Raw genomic sequence first — 19,257 nt, 5'->3', positions numbered from 1 at the left:
GTGTCTCATGTTACACCGCGTATTACTGAGCAAGCGGAAGTCGGATAGTCTACATGGATCTCATATAATTTCATTTCTAATTTGTGTGGCATTTCTAATTTATGTGGCATGTTTTATCTCGTATAGCTAGTATACTTTAAGCACGTTATGTCGTAGAAACACCGGGGCCGTGTGTTCCAGCCGCTCAAGATTTTCAATGCAGCGTATGGCTCGTTTTTAGCGAACAACCAATCTGTCGATGATTTTTTTTTAATGCGATGTTGATTGCCTCAGGGCATAAAACGGTATGTAATGATAAATGAGGATGCCTAAATAAATGAGTATAGGTTCACTGATCTAATGATCTGTTCATGTTAAACTTCGTAGTACAGCCCTATATTAGTAAGCACTAGTTTTGGTGAGATTGAACAAGATCGAATGTACAACTGACGTTTTAACCAGACAGGGATCAGGTTCCTAATTTTATGCAGCATGCCAAGAGATCTAGATACACTGGCGTGTATCTTGAGGCGTCCAGCTCAAATGTTCCTCGAAGTGAACAGCCAAAAATAGTAAAGGAGACAACCCTGTCGATTAGAGAGTCATTAAATTCAATATTGATGAATGCTTTTAAAGATGGCGTACTTTGTTTTACTAACATTTAATTTTTAGTAAGACGATTGGCATCCTCTCCTCTCTGTTCCTTACGTTGTGTCTGCAGTGGTTTACACTATTTCCTCATGCGCCGTCCGTGTCACAAGGGAGTCCTGTTCGCCTCTTGCACCAGGGCAGAGGTGTCACACGCTTCTCTGCAAGACATCGTTTACTCGCGCGGGCATTTGCCTTCAAGGCTTCCCGACTTTTTTCTAAAAAACCTCCACGGCAGTCTATGCATGGTGACGGTAGCAGAGATGCAGGGGGAGACTCTTCTGGGTGTTTGTGCGCGTGGTGACAGGGCGCTGATAGGTCACAGAACTTAACCACAAGTTACCGTCCTTAATATAGTTAGGTAAACGTCGCTACGTTGGAGAATTTTCCGGTAGAATAGCGCAAGGCTAATCCCACCTACGCCACGGCGGCGATCGACGAGTCTTGCTGGCCTCAAATGTCTTTGCACAACATTTACGCTACATGCCGCTGGCAGTACCGGGATCCAGCGCTTTAAGGGGCATATTTTAAGAATACGCACCACGGACTCGCACTATTTTACCACGAAAATGGCGCTGTGTGCCTTGACAAAGCCCACAAAGAATCTCTGAACTACAGTGAAGTGCATGCGCTTCAAGCTTCCTGCTTTTAGAGTTCACTGACGGATTCTTTAGTTTTGGGCAGCGTCGAAGCAGACGACTCCTGCAACACTGCACAGAGCGCTTCATGAAAGAGCCTTGATATAAGAAACCAAAAACTACAGAGAATGTTTACTGCATTCGAATCAGTGCGAAACCACAGATTGGTGCTACGTAGAAGACGGCGATTAGTGTGTAGTGCCGCGGCACGGAGCAGATGGAAGTTGATGAAGACGACACTCTGCAATGCACAGCGCGAGAGTGTGGCGCAGCTTAACACGAGACGTGTTCGGCTGCGGCGATAGCAGATGCATACACACGGTAGGCTATGTGCGTAAAGCATTTGGTAGCTCAGTGAGATTGATTTCCATGCAATAAAGAAAAAAAAATCTGCATCGATAGCTATAGTGGTCTCGCGCGGCAGCGCCCTTTGAAGTTGATCTGTTCGCGCCGCTGCGAGTTCGACTCCCAGTCGTGGATATTGATGTGATTTCTTTGCCTGCCCCTTTTTTCTATGGCCCCGAGCTACACATACAAGATACCATTTTGCTTTTCTCTGAACCTCCGGATTAGTGCTTTCGCATTGAAGAAGCACACAGACAACGTGCGTACAGCATTCACTGGAATTCATGCGACCGTGTCGACAAAGTTGCTATAGACATCTATGTGGCTTACACGCCAATTAATGTAAATATTTTTGTCCGCCCTCTCTCTCTCTCTCATTTTAACATATCTATAAGAAAACGCTGGGCAGGCGTGTAGCACCAAGGGCGCCGCGAGTCGTGGGTCCCGGTAATCAGGCACAAGCGCAACTTCAAGGCTTCACTCCGCTTTTAATCGCGACTAAAAGACTTTCGCACAGTCTTGCCTTCAACGCATTAATTATTACCCCGCAAATGTCACCGTGTCAAGAAATCGACTAGCTGGACGTTCACTGAATTAAGCCAAAAGCCTTTAATGAGGGAGAAAAAAAATTCACTCCTCTGCAGAAAAAATAACTACTGATACAGTCAACCAGAAGTACGCCGAATTTTCGAGAAATAAAATGAAGAAAACAACGGGCCCTAGCTGCGCTATTTGCGAAGTAGGTCATTTTCATCCAGATAAAGGAAGCAAGATGGGCCATAAAAACGGCTTCGACACTGTCAACAAGTGACGGGATCCGCGAACGGCCGACTTCCTTGTTTGCCAAAAGCGGAGAGCCTCGCGCAGGCGCCCCCGCAAGCAATCAGGTCTGAAGCTACACCATACTGAAGACTGCAGCCGGCGCAGAAGACACCGAGGGTCAGCCGAGCAAACAGCGCGGAGCCGTCAGTCGATGAAGGCCTGCTGATCAATACGCGCAGTAGCTGACGGCTGCGCCACTCGAGGGTCGGAGCGCACTCGCGAGGCACGCCAGATGGCTCGGACCAACAGGCCGGGTCAACGCGCAGCGCATTCCTTCACGTGACCGTCGCTCCCTATTAACCAAGCAGAAGCCAGGTGAGGGCATCACACGCACGAATGTGGCTAGGAGTTTGTTTGTTTTTCCACGGTTCAAGGCGACTTTGTCGACAGGACAGAGCAGGCCCGCTCAATTCACTGTACTGATGCGTTGGCGGCCCGAGAAAAAGATGCTGCTGCCAGCGTCAAAATATAAAGTAAATGACTAGGGTCCAACCCTGCGCCTCTGAATCGTTCTTGCTTCGGTACACGTTCCGTTGGCCGGTGCCCTTCGTGGTTCAGGCAGCAGATCGAAACGTGACTGGAAAAACATTATCCTGCAGCGTGGCCTTTTCAATTTGACGAGTAGCGACAATGGCCATGAAGGCTTCGCTCTAGGTCGGTGCTATATATATATATATATATATATATATATATATATATATATATATATAGTAGTTGCAGGAGGTCTTGTCGTTCAATGGGCCAGGAAGACTTGTAGAAGAAGGGGTCACAACCTTGCAATTATCTTAATTTAATACCGACAGTTTCGGACGGAGGACCGTCCTTCCTCAGGGTATACACAAGAATGAACACAATTTCTCATTTTCTACGCAGCGTGCGCAAAGGGTGAGGTGAAACCACTCTCTCTCCCGTTAGTGGAAAGGGACGCAAAGTCAGTATAAGCCGCAAGTGCTCCAGTCCATTTAGGGGGAAGAGGGTGACGGTTGCGAAGGACAGGGAAGGGGGAAAAACATATATGCACAAAAATATAAAAATAAAGGAAGCAAAAGTAACATTAAAAAATAAAAATAAATATAGGAAGGCAACGGCGGAGGCTTGGGTAACAAAGCTATAGAAATAGATAGGGAGGGAACTAGTTGCTTCTCAGAAGGAATGTTTCGAGAGAAGCTCCCTTCGGTGTGGGTGGTGAACCCAGCAGAATTAACACAAACAATATTCTAACAAGGAAAGTACAAAGCAAAACCACAAATAAAAAAAAAGAAACACAAAAAGAAGAAAGAAACAAGCGCACACATGCATGTGTACAGTGTATAACATCACAGAACGGACCGCTCCCCAGCGGTGCAGGTGTTTTGGACCGTTGTAACGTGAGTTACGAGTCAGCCACAACATTTAGAGCTGTTTAAGACAAGCCCGTTATCGCCACGGCGGAAGCGCGGCGCCGCGGTCGAGGGAGGCAGGGCGGCCGGCCAGACGCCGTGCGGGAACCCGATCCCGCAGCCGAGTGCCGCGGCGTCCGACCCACAGTAGGCCATTCCCTTCGTGCTTTTCGTCGCGAAGGCATTCGAGTACAGACTGGTTTTTCAAAAGAAGGAGCCGAAAGGACGGGTGAGAAGGAACCTAAAGAGTAAATACGTTCAGAAAAAAAAAAACTAAGAAAAGTAAGAATGGGGACGTGGGACCCCGCAGAGTGCAGGCTTCATGGAAGAGGAGGGATTCCAGACGTTCAAATTGTTCTAGCTAGTTAGGCTTTTGAGGAAGGTAAAATTGCCCAAGTTTTCATTAATTCCATGTGTTAGTGTCCGAAATTTGTGTATGAAATACGACTCTCTTTGTTCTCTTTGGCGACTTGTTTGGAAACCCGATTGGAGAAGGATGACGTGAATGTTTTCGAATGCATGCTGGGGCAGGCACAGGTGCTTAGAAAAAGGAAGATTTGGCAGCGCTTGAGTATGGGCCTTGTGGTTGTTAAAACGCAACCTGAACGGTGTTTCCGTTTGACCGATGTATTCCATGCCACACACACTGCAGTGTAGCATATACACTACGTTCGCGCTGTCGCAATTCAGGGTTTCCTTAATCCTGAAGGTGAAATCGGAGAATGTTCCTTTAGCGATGGTTGTAGTCTGCATATGACTGCAAACCTTGCAACGTGGCTTACGGCACGGTTGACATCCAGGACTCGGGTTGGAGTTGGGCGTTGTTTTGGACTTAACTAAAATGTCCCTCAGGTTCCTACTGCGCCGGTATACTGCTCTTGGTGGTTGTTTAAAAATGAGAGACAAGTGACTGCTTTGCTGGATAATATTAAAATGTTTTGATAGGATACTATTAACACGTGGAATGTTAGATGAATGCGTGAGAATAAGGTTGCTTGGCCTTTCACTATCCCGCGATTGTGGGGAATTTATTATTTTATTCCTGTCTAAACCACGAGCTTTCAGGATAGCGTCATCGACGATGGACGCTGGATATTCCTTAAGTAAAAGATTTGTTTTTAGCTGCTCAGCATGGTGGTCAAAGTCTTCGAGCTCAGAGCAAATCCGTCGGTATCTGTGAGCCTGTGAGTAGGGTATGCCAGTCTTGCAGTGCCGTGGGTGGCTGCTCTTAAAATGTAGGTATTGCTGGCGGTCAGTGGGTTTTTTGTAGAGGGTTGTCCTAAGCACGCTGCCTTTTTTCTCTATTTGAACGTCCAAAAAGTTTATAAATTTTGTGGAGATGCTGTGGGTGAACGATATGGAAGGATGAAATGCGTTATACCTCGCTATGAATGCCAAGAGGCTGGCTTCGTCGTGCGGCCAAATGAAAAAAATATCGTCCAGGAAACGTTTATAAAGGAGTGGTTTCAAGGACTGAGTGTCAAGGAATTCTGTTTCCAGTGCTGCCATGAATAAGTTAGCGTAGGCCGGAGCCATCTTTGTTCCCATCGCCGTGCCGTTGACCTGAAGATAGTGTCTTCCCTCAAATTCAAAGTTGTTGTAGTTCAGTACTAAGCCTAGGATTGCAGAAAGAGTTTCCTCATCAAGATGAACGGGAGGATCTGTCCTTAAGTATGCATCCACTGTCGCGCGTATGCCGTCTGGGTGGGGGATATTTGTATATAAAGATGTCACATCCATTGTAACCAAGAAGCTTCGGTTGGGAATTTTGAGGTTAGATATCACTCTGAGAAAGTGATTTGTGTCCTTAATGTAGGCCGGGATAGTTGGTATAATGTCCTTCAAAAGGAAGTCGAGGACGCTAGATATTTTTTCGGTGAGTGTGCCGTTGCTTGACACAATGGGACGGCCCGGACGGTTGGGTTTGTGTATTTTCGGGAGTAGGTAGAACCGTCCAGGGACTGGTCTGACTGGAGTCATTGCTTTAAGAATTTCCCCGGATATCTTTTGATCTTGATGAAGTGATTTTAACTTATTGTTAATTTCGATTTCGAATTGACCTGTGGGATCACTGGTTAGCTCCGTGTAAAATTGTTCGTTTTCCAATTGCCGGAAACCTTCTGTTATGTATTCGGACTTGTCCATAACAACAACAGCACCGCCTTTGTCCGCCGGCTTGATGACAATGTCAGATCGCTGATTTAAAGAGTCGAGGGCTCGCCGTTCCTCGGATGAGAGGTTGTTCGGGACTTCTTTTGATTTTGATTTTGAATATGAGGCGATGATATCCTTTTGAACGGCGGCGATGTACATATCTAGATGTTTATCTCTGTGTTCGTTTGGAGTCCATGATTGGTTTGATGTCCCGGGTATGTTGATTTCACGGTTGCTTTCGCGGTTTCGGAAGTACTCGCGCAGACGTAGATTCATTGCAAAGTTATCCAGATCCTGATATAATTGGAATTCGTTGAATTTTCCCGTTGTCGGGCAGAAAGTTAAACCCTTGGAGAGCAACTTTCGTTCCGAAGGAGAGAGTGGATGGCTCGATACGTTCACAACGTTGTCAGCCTCGATGGAAGACCGGCTAGTATTAGGTTGCTCAGGGCCTAGCGTGCTTTTAGTAGAAGGCGGGATTGGTGAACGTGGCGCCGGGGTCACACCGTCTCGCCGGAGTTTGCTAAGTTTCTGCATATTTGTGTCTTTTTTCTTTCGTTCTTCGAATTCTTTTAGCTGAGTTATTTCTCTCGGCGTAAGGTCCGGTTCACGACGTAAGGATTGTTCGACATGCTCGAATTCGAGAGCTTTTCGTTGGATGTGCCTTATAATTAGGTCCACAAGACGTAATGAACTGTCATGTAGAATCTGTTTCCATTCCGCGTCCTCATCTGCGTTAAGGGTTGTCATCGCCGGGGTAAGCTGAATTAGCAAACCTTTTGGTATGGCTTCCGATTCTGAATAGCTAGTTAGAGTGGTCGCGTGGGATTCATATCTAATTCGTTTTTCGATAGTTTTCCGGATTTTTAGAAATGACGGTGAGTGAGTTTCTGGGGAGCGGGCCGTACCTGTGGCGGCAGCGAGTCAGTCGCTGCGCTGCGTTGGGTTGTGTCGTGCCGCCTCGGTGCAGGCCTGTCTCGTCATGTAGCGGCGGCGTGGCGGTACGGGGGGTGTCTCGGCCTCTTGGGTTCTCGGACGAGCCAGTGATGGCGCTGTTCTTGCGCCGCTGCATCCCTGGATCGTCGCCATCGATTGTCCACGAACGCTCCATCCCGTAGCGGGGGGTCTGGCACCGAGGGCGCGTTTCAGGTGCTCGCGCACGATAGCCACGCCCTCGAAGCTCAGATGATGTCCATCGGCCGCGAGCACTCTCCATGGTGGCAACTCTTCAAGTGCGTGATTGATATATACCACGTCCCTGCCAAGCCGCCGTTGGTGACATAGCCTCCGCACCTGTTCCACAAAGACTTTCGCCTGAGCGTTGAACCAGTGGACGAACCTTCTGTTGGCTCCTCGGCGTCGGCGGTTCAGGGCGCGTGGAACAGGAAGACTCAGGCACACCTTCAACGAGGGGTGCTCACGGCCGATTCTCCCCACGATCTCCCTCAGGCTTGACAGAGCGGCAGCGGCGCCCGTGGCCGCGATGTCGGCTGTCCCAACGTGAAGGATCACTCTACGGATGGTGGCAGGCAGGTACTCCAAGAGTGCCGGAATATCCACGAACTTGGCTGATCTGTATACCACGAAGCCAGGGGTGTTTTGTTGCGCCGGGTCGAAATACTCGTACACGTGTTTGAAAAGTTCGTCGCCAATTATAGCAGGGTGATGGGGTTCCGTGGGAGGTGAATAGATAATCGCTCGGTTGTGTGAGCGCTGGCAGCCATTGTAGTAGAAGTAGTTGCAGGAGGTCTTGTCGTTCAATGGGCCAGGAAGACTTGTAGAAGAAGGGGTCACAACCTTGCAATTATCTTAATTTAATACCGACAGTTTCGGACGGAGGACCGTCCTTCCTCAGGGTATACACAAGAATGAACACAGTTTCTCATTTTCTACGCAGCGTGCGCAAAGGGTGAGGTGAAACCACTCTCTCTCCCGTTAGTGGAAAGGGACGCAAAGTATATATATATATATATATATATATATATATATATATATATATATATATATATATATATATATATATATATATTGCGGCATCCCGCAAAAGAGAAGCCCACAGCCACAGAAACCAAGGGGCACAGGGGGTTTTTTAAATTTATTTATGTTGTGCGATCCTGCGTCAAGCGCAGGCGGTATCGCTTGCGCATCCCGTACTGATGAACCGCATGTACCCTGCGGAACACGATACGCTCTGTCCTTTTTGCAAAAGCGAAAAGGGCACCCTGCCACACGTCTTGGCAGAGTGCACAGAACTCAAGGCCCCCCTCCTCGCCTCCTCCCCCCCCCCCCCCCCCCCAATCACCAGCCCCTTGAGCGATGGGAGCCCTTGTTATTCAGCACCGCCCTACCGATTCAGCTCGCACTGACGGACAGGGGCCAGGAGCTGCTGGGAACATATGGGTCCCGTAACAAGGGAACCACCGCGTCTGGCCCTGCGTGCTCCACAGATTTATTTCCGGCCGAATAAATGTTGATTCATCATTATCACGACCCCATTGATATTTGCAAGGTCGTCGAACGGGACGAATTACGACAAGCAGGTTAATTTTCCAACGCTTTCATTAACGCCTCACGAGGCAGCTTTAAATTTATGAATTAGGAACGATACCCTGACTTCTCGGTAGTGGTGTAATCTAAATCCTCATTCCAAAACTGTAGCCTTTAGTTTATCAGATGAGTGACCCTGAATGCTTACATGCTTCGATAATGGCAAATTAGGAAGGCTGGTGCTGTGAGCTTTATGGTTATTAAAACACAACCGAAATGATGTCGCAGTTTGCCCAATATACTGTAGCCGGCAGGCAGAACATTCTAGCAGATAGAATACATTCTCGGGGTCGCATGTGTAATTGCCTTTTAGCTTTATACCTTGTAATTAGGCCGCCGCGGTGGCTCAGCGGTTATGGTGCTCGGCTGCTGACCCAAAAGACGCGGGTTCGATCCCGGCCGCGGCGGCTAGAATTTCTTTGGAGGAGAAATTCTAGAGGCCCGTGTACTGTGCGATGTCAGTGCACGTTAAAGAACCCCAGGTGGTCGAAATTTCCGGAGCCCTCCACTACGGCGTCTCTCATAGCCTTAGTTGCTTTGGGACGTTAAACCCCATAAACCAAACCAAACCTTGTAATTAGAAGCGGTGCTGACGGCTACTTGTGACGTGGTCATTTGGGAACAAACTTTACACCGGGGTTTTTTGCAAGGCGAACAGCCGTTAAAAACTGGAATGCTTATTTTGGAGGAAGAGGTCACGTAAGTTTTTAGCACGCCGGTAGACTGCTCTCGGTGGTTCTTGAAAGTAACCGCTCGCTCTGCATTAAGATACTGTGGTGTCTTTTCAGAATGCGTGTTACATTGGGCACTGATGCTAAGTTAGCGCAAAGTTAGTTCGCGGTTGTGGCGCAGGTTCTGTATAACTGCCAATAAGGGAACTACAGTCAAGTTCGTCTGCTCGTTTAATGACATCAATTATTTTCGGCGGATATTTTTGTTTGGTCAGCTCTTCTCGAAGTTTTTCACAGTAACGGTTAAAGACTGAGGATTCGGAGCATATCCTTTTGAAGCGGTCTGCCTGGATGTAAGGAATGCTCGTCTTGCGATGTTTTTTGCGGCTACTATTAAAGCGGAGGTACTGATGGCAGTCCGTAGGCTTCCTATAAAGGCTGGTAATTAGTTGACCGTTACGCACTGACACTGACATATCAAGAAAATTATTATTTGAAGCTGAGTAAGAGTGCGAAAGGGAGATTGATGGATGGAAACGGTTAAATTCTGCAATGAATGTGCCTAGTTCTACTTCCCCGTGATCCCAGACAAGAAAGATGTCATCAATAAATCTTCTATAGTAGAACAATTTTAAACTCTGGCTCTAGGAACGCAGTCTCAAGGCAACCCATAAAAATATTAGCATAATAAGGGCCTATTTTCGTGCCCATAGAAGTTCCACTAACCTGAACATAATGTGCATCGTTAAACTTAAAGTTGTTAAACTCAAGTATCAGTCGTAGGAGAGTGCCTAAAGTGGAACTATCAACTGGCCTGTCTGGGCAGTGTTGGTTATACGTTTTCATTACGGATTGGATGCCATCCTCATGTGGTATATTCGTGTAAAGCGAAGTTACATCTGGAGTGACAAGCAGGGAATCGATAGGGATTGTGAGGTATTTTATATCACTGAGGAAGTGAGTGGTATCCTTTACAAATGAAGGAAATATGGCAGGAATATTACTGACGAGCGAGTCGCCGCAACTTGAGAGCATTTCCATAACAGTACCAACACCAGAGACGATGGGCCGGCCTGGGGTGATTTGTTTATGTATCTTAGGCAATAAGTAAAACCTATCAGCCACTGAGCTAAGAGGGACTATGATTGGAATATTTTTGCAGTTATTTTGCCAGCTTTTATGAGGCTTGCCAGAATACTGCTGATTTCGGATTTTTATTCTATTGTCGGACCATAATCAAGACGTCTATAAAATGTTTTGTCGTCAAGCTGCCTGAGTGCCTCGCGTACGTAATCGGACATGTCTAGAATAACTATGGCGCCCCCCTTTTCAGCCGCCTTAATTATGATGTCTGAGGACTTCGCTAGTTTTGTTATTGCCTCAGATTCTTCATTTGATATGTTACGCCGGAAAGGCACTGGTTTCTTGCAGACTTCTAAAACATCATGTTGTACCGATTTGATATACATATCGAGATACTTGTCGCGCTGGCAAGGCGGCGTCCAGTGTCTGAGTGAAGGCAATCTGCTTTCTACGTCAGTGGTATTGGGGCGATCGTGGAAATACTCACTGCGCCTAAGGTTACGTGCGAAGTTATCGAGGTCTTTTATCGAAGAAAATTCATCGTATCTGCCAGCGTCGGGACAAAAGTTGAGGGCGTGTGAAAGGAAGCTTATTTCGGCACTAGAAAGGCTAATGCCGGATAAGTTTACAACTCTAGCAGACAGTGATGGGCTAGGTTTGGTTCTTGTGCAAGCCTTGAATGGAACGTCGTAGCCCACTTGTTTTAGAGCAGCTGGAGGATCAACGCAGCCGCGTTCAAATTTTCTCATCTTTAATTTTGTGATTTCGGCTGTCTTTTTGAATTCGTATTTATTTAACATATCTAATTCTTGTTCATTAGGTACGTATGAAATAATCAGCTGTTTTTCCTGGTTTCTTATGACTTCGCTGTCGACTCATAATGATTAATTAAAATGCTGGTAAGGTAAAGTGAAGCCTTGATAAAAACTTTTTCCCATCTATCTTTGTCATGAATGGATATGTCGGAAGTGGCAGGATTCATATAAATTCTCAGACCCTTTGGTACAGCATAAACATCAGCGTACGCCTTGAGCGAAGTGGCATGCAGCTCTGAGCAAATACATTTTTCGACTACTTTGTGAACTTTAAGAAGTTATTAGATGGGCGAAAGTCCACATTACCAGGTGAAGGGGCATGGAGTCAATCTTGTGAAGCGGCATTGGCAGTGCTGCTCGACTTTTGGCGTGATGGGTAACGGCGTTCCTTGGGGCCCGGAGGCGGACACGTCGATGCAAACGAAGTCGTGTCGGGCACTGATGAGGCTTGGCTCGAAGGATGCTTTTTGATACGCCGGACGGTGGCAGGGTGCTTGCCGGTAGGCTGCTGTTTTGGTAGTCCCGGGCTGGTGGGGAGTCTCGTTGTCGTCTTGCTTCTTGAAGAGGCGCCGCGTAGAACTGTGTGGACACTTGTCGCGGTGGTAACGCTTGTGGACGGCTGACTTGACTGTTGGGAACTCACTGAGGTTGAGTGTCCGGGGCTGTACAAAGATTGGCTCGCAGCGTGTGGAACCTCTGGTATTACAGCCAAGCCATAACAGTTGAGGGAGGAGGTTGACTGTTTGGAACGTTCTGCCCCGATGTAGGCGCCGCAGCAGACTTTTGCTTGATGCAAAGTTGACGGATATGGCAGGCCAGTATTGCCACGCCCTCAAAACTTTTCTCGCGGCGTCCGTCCGTGCTCGCGGCGTCCGTCCGTGCTCGCGGCGTCCGTCCTTGCGCTGGAATCGCGCCAACTGTGGCCTCTCCTCCGCGCAGCGGCGCAACCTCCTCTGTAATCTCCTTTCCTCAAATTCATTTTCTTATTACGGGCCCCCTTTCTGTTTCTCATTTCACTCCCACTTCCTCTCTTCCTCTACAAACGGATGACGGGTGTCCACTGAGATATTCGAGACAATTACTACGTAATTTACTTTCCTCAAATACAATTTTCATTTTCTTCACTACGGCCCCTCTTTGTCTTTCTTATCTCACTCCCACTACCTCCCTTCCTGTACGGTGCGGTTCGGGTGTCCACCGCGACGGTTGCTAGGCAACGGTTCATACGGCCGTATCAACAACACAACAGCGCGATTCAAGCCTTCACTGACCCAGGGAGCCATTGCGCACTTCCTTTCGTGAAAATGACCGGAGTGTGAAACGTCAACGAAAAGGTCAATGAACGCCGAACGGGCAACGGCGACGGCGACGCCGCGAAACGGGCGCCAGAGAGCTGCGTTCTAAAACACTACAATAAAAAAAAAGCGACCGCAGTCGCCAAAGACAATAAAAACCGCACATGCGGGAAGCCCGCCACGCGCAAAGCGGTTCGAGAAAGCGGCATGCGAGTGGGTTGACCACAAGGCTTTCGCCAAGCACACTTTAGAATGTCCAAAGTGTATTCGGTAATTTTTTTAACCACAGGGAGAGGTCTTGGGGGTCGTGACCTGAAGGGTTACGCCCTTACAACCACTAGGTGGGATTGGCGGTTGCCGCAGCCCGGGCGCGCTGCGTTAAGTCCTTTTGGGCCTCGAGGGTGCAGCAACCGGACAGGGTCGCCTCCCAGTCCTCTCGGGTGGGGTTTGGGATGGGGGGTTAGGATTGGTTCTGCTGGCAGGCCCACACCATGTGGTAGGTGTCAGACACCTCCCCACAGTATGAGCACCGCCCGTCGAATTGAGGATCGAAATGCTCTAGAGTTGCCGGGCACAGCATTGTGTTAGTGAGCAGGCGCAGGAGTATACCGCTCATTGGCCTTCCCCAGCCCTTTGCACGGGGTGGGAAGAGTTTGGTGCGTGGATTTGTAATAATCGCATATTTCCTTAAAAGTGTGAACAGGATTGAATTCGAAGTCCAGGTAGGCGTTGGGTCCTGTGGAAAATGCCCGGAGAGAGAGCGCGCGGGCGGCGGCGTCGGCTGCCTCATGTCCGTGGACGCCTTGGTGACCTGGAGCTCAAACGAGAGAACGGTGCGCGGGATCCGAGTCTCGGCTACAATTTTGGTAGATGCGATAAGCTAAAGGAGTAACCCACCCTTGCTCGACGTTTCGACAAGCCCCTCGCGAGTCGGTGATTATGTATTTGGAGGAGGTGTCAGAGGTTGCCGAGGCTATGGCAACCTCTTCTGCGTAAATTGCTGACTGGGCCTTGAAAGTAAGGGCGTCTACTACTTTACCCTCGTGGACGACCGCGGCCGTGAACCATCCCCTGGGGTCCGGGTCGGACGCGTCCAGGTAGAAGACTCCTGGTTTGCTCCGAAAATGGCTGTGCAAGGCTTCCGCCCGCGCCAGGCGCCTGCCATTATGATCCTCTTTTGACATATTGGTGGGGACAGGCCGCACGTGGAGGGTGCGTCTCCAGTGTACGGCAAGGCGGCATCTCTTTTCTGTGAATTGAGTGTGTTGGATGTGAAGTCGGGCTAAAAGGCGGCGACTCGTCCCTGTCTTTGTGAGACGATTGTATCGCTTTTTGAGGTGGGCCTCCCGAAGGTCTCTGAAAGTGTTCACCACCCCCAGTTCCAGCTTCGCGATCTGCGGACCATCATCATCATCATCAGCCTGACTACACCCACTGCAGGGCAAAGGCCTCTCCCATGTCTCTCCAATTAACCCTGTCCTTTCTCAGTTGCCGCCACTGTATCCCCGAAAACGTCTTAATCTCATCCGCCCACCTAACTTTCTGCCGTCCCCTGCTACGTTTGCTTTCTCTTGGAATCCACTCCGTTACCCTTAAGGACCAGCGGTTATCTTGCCTTCGCATTACATGCCCTGCCCAAGCCCATTTCTTCCTCTTGATTTCAACTAAGATGTCATTAACCCGCGTTTGTTCCCTCACCCACTCCGCCCTATTCCGATCTCTTAACGTTACACCTATCATTTTCCTTTCCATAGCTCGCTGCGTTGTTCTTATCTGCGGACCAGTCTGGCCAAAATGAAAAGGGGCACCACGCCGGGCCGGGACAAGGTCACCGTCAAAATTTTAGCGAACCTTCCTGATTCAGCGTACCAGTGCCTTCTAGAATACATCAGTACGATCTGGACGGAGGAAACCCCGCTCCCCATTGACTGGAAGACGTCCCTTGTCAGCTTCATCCCGAAGGCCGGGAAACCGATCGACACGGACAACCTCCGCCCGACCTCCCTCACCTCGTGTGTGCGGGATCGGTGGTCCGAGTACCTCGAACAACACAACACCTTCGCGGACACCATGTTCGAATTTCGCCCACATAGATCCGCACAGGATGTCCTGCTCCAACTCGACCGAATCTTGAACCCCATCACACACCCCCGAAACGACAAAATTGTCCTCGCGCTCGACCTGAAAGGAGCGGTCGACAACGTAACTCACGAGGTCACAGTCACACATTTCAGTCAAACTCACTGCGGCACCAATACATTGAATTACGCTCAACAATTTCTCACGGACAGACTGTCCTACATCCAAATACAGGACCAAGAGCACGGACCTTTCCTGCTCGGCACGAGGGGTACTCCTCAAGGCGCGGTGCTGTCCCCTCTGCTATTCAACATTGCCATGATGCGCCTACCCACCCTGCTGGGCGCGGTCGAAGGGGTCTAGCACGCGCTGTACGCCGACGACATCACCCTCTTGGCTACGCAAGGACGCCTGGGGGACATGGAGACCAGCCTGCAAACGGTCGCCAGCGTAGAGGACCGCTATGCCCGAAACTGTGGTCTGCAATGCTCCCCGCAGAAATCGGAATTCGTGCATCGGCGCCACTCGCGCACATGCTCGACCCAAATCAATATCTCCTTGCAAAGCGGTTCCATTCGCGAATCCAACGAAATCAGAGTCCTCGGACTCTTCATACACAACCAACGACGCTGCGGCGGTGCCACGACAGAAAGTTGCAGATGCTCCTCGAAGCCACGTCCGGCCTTTGACCAACGGGGACGCGCGCCCAGCGCGAAAAGGAGGAGGAGACTGCACGGCCGATACTGTGTGTATGTGCGCGCCTGCCTTGGCGCGAAGAATAGACAGACGTGGAACAAGCCTATAGCAAGCTGCAGTCGCCAGCAGCTTGCTTCTTGCCTACATTCGCATTGAAGTCACCTATTAGTGCAGTGTACAGTGATTTTACTTTGTTTATTGCAGATTCCTCGTCTTCATAGGAGCTTTCATCGATCTGGTCATACCGACTGTTGCGTAAATCAGAGAAAATCGAAAAAAAAATTCTCTCGGCCTAACCGCACGTTTGTTCGGCCTCAAATTTTGCACAGAGGTTGCATTTGGCGGTCAGTTTTGTTTTATACCACATTTAGGTAGGGTGCTTGCCTGATTCGCTCAGAATTATTTGGAAATCCTCATTGTCTGCGGCGACGGAAAACCAGAACAGAAAGGCTTCGCAGCGCTGGTAGCCGTGGCGCCATCTCGCAGTTACCGGAGAAACGAGCCCTCTACTGGGGTAGGCGGCGTAGGAGTACTTGGACTGGCATCAAAGTCACGACCATGGCCTTATCTTGATCGCTGTACGACCGCATTTTCGCTGATGTCTCGCGCTGCTTCGCAGCAGACAGCACCAAGCAAAGATGATTTGCTCACCAATTTAGCACAGCTGGGTTTCTCCGGTTGGTACGAGATGGCGCTACAGGTACCACTGCTGAGAAGCCTTTCGGTTTTGGTTCCCCGTCGCCGCAGACGATGGGGATTTCCAAATAATTCTGACCGAATCAGACAAGTACCCCACCTAAATGTGTTATAAAACAAAACTGACCGCCAATGCAACCTCTGTGCGAAACGAGCCCAAAAAAACGTGCAGTTAGGCCGAGATAATTTCTTTTCGATTTTCTCTGATTTACGCAACACGCGATATGCATGGCTGGATGTAGGCGTGTAGGCCTGCACCACCTTCAGCTTGTACCGCCTATTGAGCCTAATTACGATAGCTGCCACCCTCTCGTTAATTCTATAGAACTAACCTGCTGATTAGGCATGTAACTACTTGCGACGATTTGTGTGCAATGTGTGTGCAGTGAACCGCGCTACTTCTGTTGTGTGTGCTCGCGCGTCAAGACGAGCGCGGGAAAAGTGCTAAAGTGCACGCCCGCCGGCCGTCACAATCGCGGCGGGCGCTCTGCCATTTACTGTTACTCACCGCGCGAACACCTGTAGTGTTGAGTAAAAGAACGCGCACATGTGCGTTTCGCACCAGTTGCTGCGAGGTAGTACATTTAGGTTGGTTCATGGCAGCACTTCGCTACGATGTTGTGTTTAAAGATCATTCCCACGGTTCGGGATGTTGGCGGCTGCTGAGGTGGGCGGCACATATCTGGCTGCAAATTGCTGGCGACGCCAAGGCTAGCAGACGGCCAGGCCTGCACTCGACCATGCGTTCTGGAGGCACCTGGCCAGTGTCAACCTGCACTTGAAACTGGCGCTGCACGCTCGCGGCACCCAGAGGCACCGCTTCGGAACTTTACAGAACTGGTGCAGCGAGTGGAGGCAAATCGAACGGACCTTTAAAAACCCTATGGAGAAAAGTAAACAAGAGCACGCTCGGACAACTAGGCGCCGAGTCAGTTTCCGGCTTCACAAAATGTTGCATCGGGTCGCCTCTGCTAAAATTTCCCTCCGTGAATAAAAACCTCGCCGAAAACTTGCTGCGGAGTGATGGGCCCGTTCTGTAGCCGCTTTATCCTCAGTGTCTCTGACTGGATTTTATGGCCACACCTTTTGTATCGGGCGTACATCGTGCAATGTCCAGGCCACCGTGGTCCGGACCATAAACCGGAGAAACGAGCCTTTTAAATCAACAGCGCAACTCCCCCTCCCCTCTCTCCCTACGTCCTTGGCAGAAGGGCTCCCGCGGGTGCGAAGTCTTGGGTTTTGTTCGCCGTCGCTGCAGACGACAGGGATTTCCGAATTATTCTGACGGATTCAGGCAATTGAGTACCCCACCTAAATGCAATATAGAACAAAACTGACCATCAAATGCAACCTCTGCCCAAAATCTGAGCCCGAAGAAACGTGCGGTTAGGCTGAGATAACTTTTTTTTTTCGATTTTCTTATTGACAAGTCAGTAACAATGACTCAGGACCGCCAGCTTTCCTACGCTTTCATCGCTTGATCCAACGTTTTTAGATAAGGACGAAAATTATTGTGGATCTGTAAAAGAGTGAAAACTAAAGTGTCCCTGCATGTGTTTCGATAAGGACAGTCGGAAAACTACTCCGGTTATGCGGCCCCCGTTCCGTCATATAGTGTCCTTGGTGTCCGCTCGCCTCCGCTGGCCATCGAGGCTAGACAGGGTGCCTCGATGGTAAGAGCGGGCATCCAGGTAAAAATTCGTTTTTGAGGAAAGGAAATGGCGCAGTATCTGTCTCGCATATCTCGGCAGACACCTGAACCACGCCGTAAGGGAAAGGAGGAAGGTGGGAGTGAAAGAAGAAAGAGAGAAAGAGGTGCCGTAGTGGAGGTCTCCGGAATAATTTCGACCACCTGCACACGGGCGCCTCTTGCGTTTCGCCTCCATCGAAACGCGGCCGCCGCGGTCGGGTCCCCTAAACTCATTGAGGGGCTTTATAAACTGGGAGATACGAGGCCCATCTTTGGGGTTGCGACCACGTCCATAGGCGGCGCTTGGTCACGTGGTGAATTTGCTGCGCAACTGGTCTACGCTGGCTCGCGCCTCGCATCGTCTGCGCCGGGTGCGGCTGCTTCTAGCAGCGCGTCTACGAGACAGCAGGATGCTCGGGTTTAGGGTATCCGCGCGCCGCCGCTGGCCATCGAGGCACCCTGGTTTGAGCTTTTGGGTGCAGATCTCGGCCGAAACTGAAAGCCCTTCTTTCCGTGGTTCCACCCAAAGTGCCCAGATTACGTAGGGACTTTAGTTTCACCGGGTAAAACCGAACACAACGCGCCGCTTGCCTCCTCGTGGTTTGGTTTGGTTAAATTCACGTAATATACGGCGGTGCAAAGTAGATCTGCAGGTCCACGTCGTCAGCCGTGTGGCCGCATCTTTGTTGACCGTCTGACCTTCCTTCTCTTACCGGCAATGTGAATAGCAACAAGTAGTACTTACATTCGCTCAGAACACCTGTAAACTGCGGCTGAAGTCGCAGCAACAGCACTAAATTTCGTCAAGTGAGGGCCCGTTCGTGCTCACCTTGCAGCACCGACTGCACCAGAAAGGCACCATATGGATTTTCCCTTGGCTTCTTTTAACAGTTGTGTTAAGGAATAAAATATTAAGTGATTGACATTTCCAGAAGTAATTCAAACACCTATAAATATCGCAGCCTCGGCATGGGTGGAAGGTCCCATTTACTTCTTAAAGTAACCTCGTTAAGTATGAAATCTGACGTTTAGAAGCCGCCACATCTGCCTTCTAGGATGACTACTTGCATTACTTCCCAGACATGCCTGCAGATACGGTTAAAGAGGCCCGAACAACAAACTTTTAATTAAGCTTCCATGACGGAACTCGGCAATCCCTCACTGTATCGGCTCCCTGAAAGTTTGCGCAGCTGGGAAGTCACGACGGGGCTAACATCCGTTTGCCAACATCTTACCGCGCCCACTGAGCATATCGTTAGCTCGCGAACGATGATCTCGAACTCCTGAACCTCCCGCGTTGCTTACAACCACGCTGCGCGTCTAGCTCGTAGTTAGAGTGTACTCTATTTTTAACGCGCTACGAAGACGCGGTACCGCGTCCATTGCCCGCTAACGACGACTTCGCCGCTTGACTTTGGAGCCTTCGGTGCTGCTTACGGGCACGCTGAGTCATCTGGCTCAGCTGCTGTTTTTTTTTTCCCCATAGGCGGCATTTTTTGAACGCACTTCAAAGACGCTTGGCAGCCTCCATGTGTGACGCGCGCCATATAACCTCGCAAATCTCGGGACTCCACTTTGCGGTTGATTTCATCGATCACCCGAGCAGCAGTGAATCTGAAGATACTGCCTTTCCGTCGCGGCACCGCGCTCGCGTGTTTTCGTCCATCTCTCCGACTGCGCCTGACCACTGGAAAGCCTTTCTCTGCCATCTCGTCGCCAT

The sequence above is a fragment of the Amblyomma mixtum genome, chromosome 3 (assembly GCF_055824585.1).
Source record: "Amblyomma mixtum isolate Tamu chromosome 3, ASM5582458v1, whole genome shotgun sequence".
Taxonomy (NCBI): Eukaryota; Metazoa; Arthropoda; class Arachnida; order Ixodida; family Ixodidae; genus Amblyomma; species Amblyomma mixtum.
Note: the sequence above shows the minus strand (reverse complement) of the source record.